Consider the following 12603-nt stretch of genomic DNA (forward strand, 5'->3'; position numbering starts at 1 on the left):
TTTTGCGCTTGGGTGAGCGAAAGGGCTGCTTCAGGAGGCTGATAACTGAAAACCTTCCAGGCTTTTGTCCGGAGAAATGGCAGGCACTTTCCATCCTTTTGAAAAAAAGAAGGCCTTTCGGAGTCTTCACGAGAGATGTGGATTTTAGGGGCGACCTTAGGTCATACAGAACTAATCAAGCGAAAACAATAAGAAAATTAGCCTGACAGTCAGCAAGTATCTGAGGACTTTATCAAAAAGAATTAGGAATGGACAAATTCACTGGGAGCAAAGGATCAAATCTGCAAGGTGGCATTGTGTGCTGGGATTAAATTATTTATTCATTGTTAATTTATTTATTTATGTGTGTGCAAATGACTTAGCTGCTGCAGGTGCTGAGGAGTTTCTGAAAAGGCCCAGTTTTAGAGCCAAGGCTAGAATATTGGTCCATTTAACTCATTCTTTTCCTTAAGGCGATCAAACAGTGACTTTTATCTAGGAGATAGAGGAGGAAAAACCATATGTGTACTTGGAACGATGAGGCGTCTGAGCAGCACTAAGCACCCAAGTATTTCAGTCTCATTCAAGAACACCGGGGAGGCGCCATGCAGTTTAATGTCCGGCAAATTAGCAAATGAATGCTTATGTCAATATGTGAAAAATCCCTAGTTGATTTAAACAGATAAAAAGCCTCTTGGGAAATAGCAGAAAATGCAGGATTTTTCTTTTCTCAAAAAAAGAAAGAGAAACAGTACTTAATAAGTTTTACTGAAACTTACAATAGTTGCAGAAAACAACAGTTGTTTACATGGATGCTTTTATATACACATGAAATATTTCCAGTGCTGCCATTAGAAGAAATATAAGAAGCCTTTGCCAGCTGCTCTTCATATCACGTTTACTATTTGGAAGAAAACAGCTACGATCTGTGAAAGTTACAGAGACAGCTCAGATGCCATCCTTGCTACCCCTCTCTTAAAGGCACAGGACGTCTAAAGTCTTGCAGTAGGTCAGTCTTTATATTCCACCCTGTCTCCTGTAAGATGAGACCTGAAGATGTAATAGATAGGAATCTTATTTTCTCCCAAGTTTAGACTAGTAATAATAAAGGGTGAAAATTGTCATCTCATGTTGCTGTTGACCCAGAAGAGCAAAGTCACAGTGGGGATTCTGTGTAGGACATGACCTTGGGGAAAAAAGGAACACAAGAACTCAGCATGGGGGTTGAAGGCAAGAAGTTATACATATTGAAAACGATAGCATCACATCAGTTAATGCCCTGTGATGGGAAGTCCTGCTGGTTTTGTGTCCTATAGAGAAATATTTGGAGTTTGACTGTATCTGGTAAGTAAATCTCTTGATTAAATCCCCCAAGGGTTGAAGGTACTAATAAGAGATGGTTCATCACAGCAAATGTCAACAGCTGGTGTCAGAGTTTGTAAAACTGCACTGCTCCATGAGAACTGAAATCTCACCTGAGTTTAAGCAGAGATGCAGGCTTATAAAGAGCGCCAAGGCATACAACACATTTGCCCGCTTCTCTCAAAATATTCCTCATGTTTTGGTCATTCTCAGAGCTTTCACCTTCATCCCAAAATAAATGTCTTTATGTCAACTAAGAGGAATGGATGGTAATTAGGCCACTGAACAGTGTGATATTTTCCCATACTATTAAATATTAAATTTAAGGCTCATGGCCAAAATTTCCAGGACTCACCTGAAAACCTTGGGCACCCAACAGCCCTGCTTATCACTAAAATATTAACTCAACATTTTATTTGAGGGATTGAATTAAATCAGTAAAAATGCCAATAGTCCTATTGCTATTTGTCTTCTGAAACCTTGAAACCTGTAAGACAGCCTTCTGAGATGTTACAATATTATATACGCTGCCAGAGAACTGTGCAGCACTAAATGAACCTGCAGAACCTGTTGGAGCTTGAGCCAGATTTTGTGTAATGTGCTTTGCTGTGATAGTGTGTATAGCAGGATAACTGCTTCTCATCCATCAAAATGTATTCTGTTAGAGCCAAATCCTAGCCCTTATTTAATAGTCTTTTGTTACTGAATCTTCCACACATTCAACATACAGACTACAGGATTTAGTCATTAATGAACATTAACAACACTCTGCATTGCATCCTAGGAAACTGTCTTGATGTTACAAAACAAAATCCTACTGAAATCAATGGGGCTTTATGGGCCAACTTTTCAAACATCGGTGCCTGTGTTGCCCCTCCAAAAAAAGTGCTACACCTACTACATGTGCAAAACTTCACATTTCTGCATGGAAAATGCCTGCTGCATGAGCCACAGATGCGCGTGAGTGCTTATGGCCATAACTTTGGCCTCCACAAGAGTTGTAATAATTACGACAAGTCACTAATAACAGGTAAAGTTTATTAACCAGCAATATGAAAAGGAGCTATAATACCTACACAGTAGACACTTTTCAAAGGTAAACAACCCCTGCCATACATTTATTTAGAAGGGTCTATTATACAGAAAGGATTCTCAAGTTTGACCCCAAGCTGCCCGATAGCTTTTAACTCAAACTGCTAGCAAGTTAAACACCAAGTTGCTGAGTCTTAACTGCTATTTTAACCAAAGTCAGCTAATACAGGTAGCTAACCCATGTTAAGAGCACATCTGCAGTTTAGACATACCCTAAAGCTCTGCATAAAATTGGATTAATCACAGAAACAAAATCAGATTCCTACAGCACAGAAGCCTTATCTAGCAAAAGTCAATTTTGAAATCTAATCTCATTTCCTGCTTCTACATGTCATTTATCCACCAGTAGCAAATATGAACACATGGTGACGTTAACTCTGCCAACATCATTAGTATGTTTTGGCTAACGGGTGATGCAATGAAATTATAGGCTTGAATTCTCTGAGCTGGGCTCAACACAGGACAAGAAGGAGATGGGGTTCAAAGGCAGATTTATGCCATCTTTGCAGCTCCCCAATATTGGAGTCAGCCCCTGGCGCAGTATGGAACAAAGGAGTCCCCAGACTTCGGTGGAGTTTTGCCCATTTACACTAGCAAACAGTTTGGACTAAACAGTTCAATAGATGCTTTTCCAGCAATTGCAGATATCAAAGACCCAGTCATAAAGAGATTTTGTAAAATAGTGCTCATGTTCCACAAACATGCTGATGTCAATGAGGTTAGAAATTCTGGGGTGTAAATTTACCAAAGTCCCCCCACCTTTAGCTACTCTTGGCAGGTGTAAACACCAGCACCTATTCACACACACTCCGGAGGCTAACATCTGCCCAATACAAGCTTTAGGATTTCACCCACACAACCCACTAGTCTCAACGTAAAGGAGTACAATAGTAATACAATAGGAATACAATACAATACTCCTTTTCTTTTTGTGAATACAGACTAACACGGCTGTTACTCTGAAACTAGTCTCAATGTGTTTTGCTGGTGACATTCTAATGCATGTGTGGCTGGGTCTCGATACAGTGGGTGTTGATTTAGAGGGTCTAGTGAAGACCAGCTAAATCAATGTCAGAGTGCTCTCCAGTTGACCCCAGTACTCCAGCTCCCCGAAATGAGTAAGGGAAGTAAACCAGAGAGCGTATCCCATCAACGCAGCATAGTAAGACACTGTGGAAAGACAACCTAAGCTACATCGACTTCAGCTATGTTATTCACACAGCTGGAGTAGCGTAACTTAGGTTGACTTACCCCAGTGTCTTCATTGCACTGCGTTGACGGGGGACGCTCTCCGGTCAATTTCCCTTACTCTTCGGGGAGCTGGAGTATGGGGGTCAACTGGAGAGAACTCTGCTGTCGATTTAGTGGGTCTTCACTAGACCCACTAAATTGACACCCGCTGCATCGATTGTAGCAGCGTCAATCCCCCCAGTAGTGAAGAGAAGCCCTAAGATTGGGCTCAAAATAGGTGCCCTGTATGGTTCGTTACTATTAAACTCAGAATATCCTAGAACTTAATTTTTTGTTTCAATTCTTAATGATCTGTTTCTAGGGCAAGCAGTGTTGCCCAGTGGATAGGACACTGGACTTCGATTCAGGAGACCTGGACCTGAGCCACTAGCCTTCTGGGTGACCTTGAGCAAATCACAAAACTTTTCTCTGCTTCAGCTTTCACATTGATAATGATATTTACCTCCTTTGTAAAGCAATTTGAGATCTATTGATGATAAATGCTACCTACGAGCTAAGTATTATTTATTTATAATTATCATTTTAAATTTTCTATAGGAACAACATTTAGAAATATAGTGATTGGTTTAAATTCTGGCCTCACAGTGCTTGTAACCAGCCAGAACTCCACAGCCCAGGCCATCAAAATTTAACAACATTGTACTTTTCTATAACATGAAAGGCAAAAAACAGTATCAGAGGTGATCTGAGCCTGGATTTGACATTAACTGACAAGGAAGTGGAACTAGAAGTCATGGGATATTTGGGAATGTTGTACTTGAAGTAAAATTAATTAATCATTAGCTGGTGAATTAATAAAGTGTACACCTTAATGTGTGGCCACTTGTTCCTTGTGATGTATGTGAAAACTGCAAGAGTTAGGCCGAGTGCTGCAAAAACACTTACATACGTGCTTAACTGTGCACGTGAATATCACATTGACTTAAATGGTACTATGCACATATGTAAAGTTAAAGCACAGGCTTAAGCGTCTGCAGTATAGGGGCCTTAATCTGTAGAAACTAGAAGTCTGTAATAACTAGGTTACAAATATCCTGCTTCTGAGTTCTGATGGGATTGGAATTTCTTTGGAACTCATCCAACTGCATCCTGCTAGGTCAGAGAAGACTCCAGTTTGCTTATACAGTTTAAGTTAACTGAATTTAGGATAGGGAGAAAGGTTAAGTAGTGGATTGTCATACTAAGACACTACCATTTTGTAAGGCAAACATTAACATAAGGAAAATAAAAGGAGGGTAAATGGGAAAAAGTACTAGCTGCAAGAAGACTGACAGGCATTTCAAAAGGACACAATACTAAGAGCCCAAAGCATAATGAGCTCCCAAGGAAAAATATGGGTAACAAAAGTTAGCAAGGAACTGAAACGGAAAACAGAATTATAATGGAAATGAAAAAAGGTGATGTTGAAAGTAAATAAATCATAGCATACAAGTGATAAAGTAACCGAGACAAACATGCCTCGGCAATTACGTTATCTTAAAGGAGTTAAAATGAAATAAGGTTCCTACAAATAAATCCAGAGAAAAAGATAAGTAAGGGAAGAATCAGGAATGCTATTTAGTAAGAAAGAAGAACAAAAAATAAAAATCACTAAAATAGTATAGATACTAACTACTGTTACTCAGTTTTCAACAAAAAGGCTAAAGGTAAAGGAGACATAATGCAAAGGACCGGGGGTGAGGCTCCAGAACACGGGGTGGTTACCAAAGAGATGATGGGAGAATACCTCACAAAACTAAATAGTTATTCCATATACCAATTAATAAATAACCAAACACGACCCTCCTACATTTGGAGAATGTTCAGATTGCATGATTAGGCATTCAAAGAGCCAAGTAGTGACAAAGTTCAGATTGTATGTACAAAACTAACTCATACCTTTGTTATAGTCTTTAATTTAATAAATTAAATTTTTTAAATAATATATTATAAATTTTTCTACAACCTTAGCTACATAGGTATTACTCAGTGGAATACGGATATTCCATAAAAGTGATCAAAAAGGATACAGCGGTCTCAACTAGCAGTAACTGTCATCTTGATAGAATGTCTTCTGGTGCAAATATAAGAACATAGCATCTCATGACCTCATATGAGTTTTCAAACATTACAGTATCATACACCCTCAGACACAGGGCAGGAGGGTTGATATATTTAACATTTTCATGGTCAGAATGGTCCAATATATCTTCTTTGACGTTGATATTTTGGGCCAGACTTTGATGCTTTGTGCCACTCTGCCAGTAGAAAGTGGCGCTGAACCCACCCCACCCCCTCCCAACTGCTGGGATAGGGGTGTGTGATAGAGTGCCGGGTGTGAATCGGTGAGCCTGCACTCTGATCACTTTGATGCTGTTTAGGGCCCCAGGAGAAGCTGATTGGGGGTAATTATCTTATCAGGCTGGTGGGCTGGGTGGGGTAAAAACTCAATTAATCCCATTGGCCCAGGGCTGATAAAAGAGGCACAGGAAGGAAGGAAGGAAATAGATGCAATCTGAACTTTGTCACTACTTGGCTCTTTGTGTGCCTAATTATGCAATCTGAACATTCTCCAAATGTAGGAGGGTTGTTTTGGTTACTTACCTGGGGTTCAGGTCTGGTTCTGTCTCTACTAATAAGGAGGCTAGTTGAGCCTTGTCATACGAAGCTAGTCTTACAGAGGCCTCAGAGTACGGAAACCTCTGAGATGGCTTAAAGCTCAGCAAATATTGTAAACAGGGGAGTGCCTGGGGGACTATGGTGATATTGGTGGAAGGAATTTTAAAAAACTTTCACTGAGGGTACACCAGGTGGTGTCTGGGAGGTTCTGGGAAGAAAGAGGATGGGGCGGAGTCGCGACCCCGTTACAGGATGTAGATGGGAAATGAGGATTTCGGCAGTTTGTGCACTGTAAGGCAACCTTCAGCACAGAGGAGCATAAGGGGCACCTTTGCACCATCACCCTTCAGCTGTGCCAAGTACTCCTCAAATTGCACCTGAGGATCTGCCTCTTTGGAAGATAAAATACATACCTTAGAGGAAATATAACAGCTTAGTCAGTAGCCATGTACTGTATGTTTTGCTTTCAATCCAGAAACACAGCTTTCTTTAGGTTTGTTTTAGGGAAAGAAGCAGTGAATCAGAAAGCTAAGACACATGCACAGTACAGGCTTCCTTTGAAAGACCTTCCTAGCCTTTTTAAAGGAAAGACAGGAAAAAGAAATTCTATAATCAGGAACCATTTGGCTGGACAACACCAGAACCTAAACACCTGAAAAGGTCTGCAGGAGAAAAACTATTCTACAAGGAATCTATTAATCCCTGAAGTCAATGTCTGTCTGTTTGTTTGTTTAAAGAATACTCTAGAACAATCTAAAAGGGCACATCAAGGAAATAATTTTTGGAAGGAAGGGTCTCATTCACATCAGATATTTAACAAAGAGTAATAAGCTAAAAGTAAAATATGAAAATGTTCATGCTATTCAATAGGAAAATTTGCTTCTCACAGTCTATGCATTAGAATAGACTACTGTGTAAATGGAGATAGCTGACTGTTTCACTGGCTACTGAGATATTGTTGCTGAAGGTACTCAAGCCAGATTACATTAGACAGAGTGGGAATGTGCAATTAAATGTCCTGCACAGTTCAGAAAGTCACACTACATGACCCAAGAGGCCCTTTCTAGCCCTATTGTCTATGATTTTATGATCACTGGAAGTCATTGTTACAAAATACAAGATGCTAGAGATCACACAGATGGATCTTAGCCACCTTCTCAGACTCTCAAAAAAATAGAGAGATAACAACATAGCAGAAATCAGATATCACATGCATTCCAGTGACATAAAATGTTCTTTTCTTCTCTATGAAACACCGAGAGCCTTGCTAGTGATTCAACAACAAGTTAGCAAAACAGTATGAAATGAAGATAAATAGATGAAAGCATATTTATTAAAAAGATCTAAATTATCCTTTGACGTGTTGAACCCAGAAAGTGAAAGTGATTAGTTTAATGTTCCAAGATGAGTGGAATTAAAAAAATTAACAGTGTCACTGGTGAAAATTAAATTTGATTTAAAAAAAAACTGTCCAGTCATAATAATCTAAGCATTATCAGTGCAGAGCTAATTAATTGATTCTGAAATAACTAGGGACAACTCCTATTCCAAGTTACAAGGTTACCACCGTTAGTGGCTTTGATGAGAGTTGTCTCCATGTAACTGAGAGCAGTTTCTGGCTGATAATATTTATATTTGTCATGTATTAACATCTAAGGGAGTTAGTCACTGGCCTGATGGCGCTGAAGGAGTTAAAGCACAGGAAGGCTAGAGGGGGGCATTGTCTTCCTAGGCAGCCTCCCTGCTGTCCCATCCTTGTCTTTTTACTTGTTTTCTTCAAGCAAAGCTAGAAAACACAATAAGGTTGACAATGGCCCTTTAATTTTTTGCTCTAATTCATAAGCACACTTTATTTGCCAACACTGGTTAACAGGATGTGGATAGGTTTCAGAGTAACAGCCATGTTAGTCTGTATTCGCAAAAAGAAAAGGAGTACTTGTGGCACCTTAGAGACTAACCAATTTATTTGAGCATGAGCTTTCGTGAGCTACAGCTCACTTCATCGGATGCATACCGTGGATGTGGATAGGATCACCATACCCTTAGATAGGGGTTAGTGACCAGGCAAATTTCTATACCATGAGAGGTAATTTTTCTTTATCTGGATTATCCATACTTGCTTTAGCCTCTGGTTGGGTTGGCTTATGTTGAGATAGCCGAGAATGAGCGAAGTAGGTTGTGATTTGTAGGATTATTAGTAGAGAAAGGCCCAGACCTGAACCACGGGTAAATTATTAACACTCCAAAACTTTGGGTAAACTCAAATCCAATCTTGATAATGGGCTGGACTAAAGCCAGAACATTTCAGAACATTGGGGTGGTTTGGCTCCAGTCTGGAACTTAGTGGCTCAGGTTTATTTCTAGTTTTAGGTACTAGAAGGGCAGAGTAAAGGTGTTTGGGAAAGATACACTGCAGAACAGGAGGTTCTGTTGTGTTTCTATTTCTATATCAGACTTGCCTGACACATTTCACCAACCATTCCTAGTGTGCTCAGACACTAGCACCCGAGGGCTCAAGAAAGCTAGCAGTGCAGGGCAGTTTGGACAGCAGAACACTTGTGTCAGACTGTGCGAGGAGAGGTTATTGTGTAAGATAAGTTTTATTATAGGATGGAAGTGGGATGTCACTGTTTTTATGTCCTTATCTTCATTTTTAACTTGTTTTTCACATTAGTCCTTAGTACATGGCAATAGGCACATGGGACCAGGTTCTCAGGTATGCCTGAGCCACACTACACACACCTGAGGAAAAGGGATAGGAGCTGCTATTTGTTCCCTCCAATCCCCAGGGCAGCCACTGCCAAAACCAGCCTCTGGCACAAATTATAGCAGGCTTAGGGCTGATCTGATTTTCACCAGCTGAAACAGGGTGGTTCCACCAGCCCAGACTCACTGGAGCCCCGCTCCGTCTGGCCATGAACCCTTCAACTCCCAGTTGTCTCCCTACTCTGGGGAGAGAGGTTTGGGGGAGGGATAGACGGCAGAGAGCCAGTGATGCCAGCTTACTCCACCCAAAAAATCTCCTGTGCAAGAGAGTATCCAGCTGCCCGGCACTGCAAAATCTGGCCCACTATTTGTAAAGTCTGTGTCTTAGTTAAGATAAGTTTTCAGTTAAATAAACGATGGAAAATAAAAGTTAACAGCTGAGTGCCCTGGAAGGCTGGTGAGAAGGACTCTTCTTTAAAGTTATCCTTAGACACGTGATAGCTGGAATCTAAACACTTGGTCATGTCAATGTCAAAAGATTTGGCAGAGAAGGCTGCTGTTCCAACTGCAGTACTTTTAATAGATCACCTTACTTAGAAACAGATCTGGCTGAACTGCACATCATTTCTTTTACTGTTGGAAGGACCATTGGCCCTCTCACAGAAAAGGTCCTTACAATGCTATTGTACTTCTCCAGGTACTCTTCTCCCAGATAAGAAACAGGTTGGAAAAGCTGTGCTGCTTCTGTTTAAATTCAAAAAAGAGAAGAATTTCGAAAGAGTTAAATAAAACTATTCTTACCAAGTTGTGACATCCATTTCCACTTTGCAGGGGAAGTATGTTATTCATGTCTGAAAGAGCTTTATGCTCGTCAGCCTCCAAAGCTGTGTGGATCCATTTATAACTCTGGCCAGGGTTTATTCTACACCTGAGAGTGTCGATGATTCACAGATGAATTATAAAAATGTAGTACTAAGATAACAGACCCGATTCTACCTTGCCAAACCACAATATTTACTAAAGGCCAAGTCAAACCACAATGTTTTAGTCATCTGGCTGTAGAGGAGACATTACGCCCCCTGCAGCCAAATGCCCAGAACTTCAGTCTTTCACAATATTTCTTCAAATTTACAAACTAGCTACACTGTAACTTCATCATCATTGATTCTTCTATTAAAACTATCCCTCTTTTCCTCTCGGGCAATAACTAACAGAATCTGATTTCACAGATTGTGATATTTTTGCCTAGACAGAACTCTAGGCATACTTCCCTTTGCTTCTGCTTTCATTCAGGCAAAAATAAGGGAATCTGAGATTGGTAACTTGGTCAGATCATCAGCAAAAAACTGCTCCTTGTGTGTTCTGTTGCATCTTAAATAACTTTTACAGGGTCACTGCATAACATTTCCTTACTCTGCAAAAAGAAGTTCATTGCAAAGTACAAATAAAATGGAAATATTGCAATTCAAATTCTTGCTTAAAACTTACTATCAGGTTTATTTTGGGGGAGGGGGGGAGGGAGAAAAGAGACGAGACAAGGAGTAGGATTTGTAATTTATTTACCCAAGAAATCTCTGCTCAAATGCATCATCTGGTTTTCTGTAAGGCCCTACTTTTCTACCTAGTTTTACAGCTGGTGTGACTGAGGTCAAGTGATATGTCACTCTGTCAGATCACACAGTGAGTCAGGGGCTCTTCCCAGATTAGAACTATTCCACATGGCCTTCTGAAAAGATTTCTAAGAAATGTCAGAGCTGACTGTCTGCTGTTTAAAGCATATGTTTAAAAGTCTTAGACATCTCAGTCAAAGGTACTGTAAATATAGGAACAAAGCTGGTAAATGCTTGACAGTGAAATTTTAATAATGGTGAACCACATTCCAATGCTAAAATAATTAAATGGGTCAACACCAGCAATCCCACAGAATTAGGAGTTCTATTTTGGACCTATTTCAAGGCCAGGAAAGGAAGTTTTGAAAGCATCAGTTGTTACTGAAATGGTTAAGGAAGCTATTAGTTCAATGTAGTTTTGGCAAGGCCTGAGAGCCAAAAGGCTGTGAAATTTACTTAAAATCAAAGTACTCTTACCTGTTGGAATCCCTGCCTGCAAGCTTACTTAGAATCCCTCTAATACAACAGAGCGGTGATGACTGAAATGGCCATTTTATTATGCACAGTACAGGAAAACAGGCCTTATTTATGGGTTTCATCTTCTTATTTATCTATTAACAACATCAAAGTACTAGAACCTCTCTGGCAGAAACTGCACATGTACACAAACCAATTGTCCCAGACCAAACCCTCTTGATAAGTGAAGTCCAAAGTTAACACACCCCTTTATATTCTCAGCTGTTTAGAAAGGGATAAATGCTCCACCTGTTTAAAAAGAACCCAGCAAAAGGCCACGTATTACTTCAGTCCCACATAAGTCCTACTTAAAGAGTTTTAATGTGATTTAGGTAGTGGGCCTACTGTTACCCTACACACAGGAGTGAATTTGACCCAAAAAGAAAAAGCTCTAGGTTTAATTCTGTCACTCATCACAAAAACTTGCCAGACTAAGACAAAGATGTATGTGATTTTTAAGTCTTCCACATTGTGGGCCCAATCCTGAACACCTACTGAGAGCCTCTGCTCTCATTTAACTTGTCTGTCTTTTGCCTTCTTCCATTCCACTCCTTATGCAAGGAATGGCTTTCCTGAACTAATCTGTAAAGTGACTCCCATGTCCTACTTCAAATCCCTTTGCTGTGATGCCTCTTTTGCTGCTGTATTGTATATACAGCACAAAGTGTGTGTGTGTGTACTGTATATGCTGGATAAGCACACACACACTCACAATATAGCTGTAAACGGGGCATCAGAGTAAGGGGAGACACATCTATATATTCAGAGAGATTTTGGAAATATCAAGTTTTATGCATAGCTACCTTATCTAACAACAAATTCTTATTGCTGTTGCCCTCGTCCTCCATCCCCCTTTCTTTACTATTGTTACAAACTTGTTACATCATCTTAAATTGGATTATACGCACTGGGGCAGGGACTGTGTTTTACCATGAGTTTGTACAGTACCTAGCACAATGTACTACCATAATACAAACATTTAATAATAATCAGCACCTCTCAGAATCAGGTGCTTAATCTGGAGGAAGGAAAGAATGAAAATGTAAACCTATTTTGGTGTGCTGTGCTTACCTCAAAATAGAGACGGTCGTGCACAAAAGAATCTTCAGGGATATTACTGGGCCTCTTGATCTATATTCACTGAAAACACTGTATGCTGAAGATTTCCAAAGACTGAATCCCAGGATAGCTCAGCCAGAGTTGAAGCATGAAATATTTTATATGCACTTGCTCTATCAACACAGTCAATGCCTAATGGAATTTTCATCCACTGAGAGCCTGACCTCTTAAATATGGAGATTGATGGGTCCTCTCTTAGGTGGGAACCTCTCCAGTTATTTATATAACACCCCTTCATTAATGGAGCAGTGACAACGAAAAGGATGCTAAATCCTAATCTCGTTTCAAAAACAAAAAGGAATGTTAAAATATTAGGAATGTTCTACAATTAACAGTATTTACTATTCCTGTTGGAGCGGCAAAGCGTCCT

General features: G+C 40.0%; 1 protein-coding gene across 1 annotated transcript in view; it reads right to left on the reverse strand.

Moving 5' to 3' along the window:
• Nucleotides 1-12603, reverse strand: part of LOC140910980 (EF-hand calcium-binding domain-containing protein 6) — a 90473-nt gene that overhangs the window by 11575 nt on the left and 66295 nt on the right. The gene's annotated exons all lie outside the window — the stretch shown is intronic.

The sequence above is a fragment of the Lepidochelys kempii genome, chromosome 4 (genome assembly GCF_965140285.1).
Source record: "Lepidochelys kempii isolate rLepKem1 chromosome 4, rLepKem1.hap1, whole genome shotgun sequence".
In the NCBI taxonomy this organism is placed as follows: Eukaryota; Metazoa; Chordata; order Testudines; family Cheloniidae; genus Lepidochelys; species Lepidochelys kempii.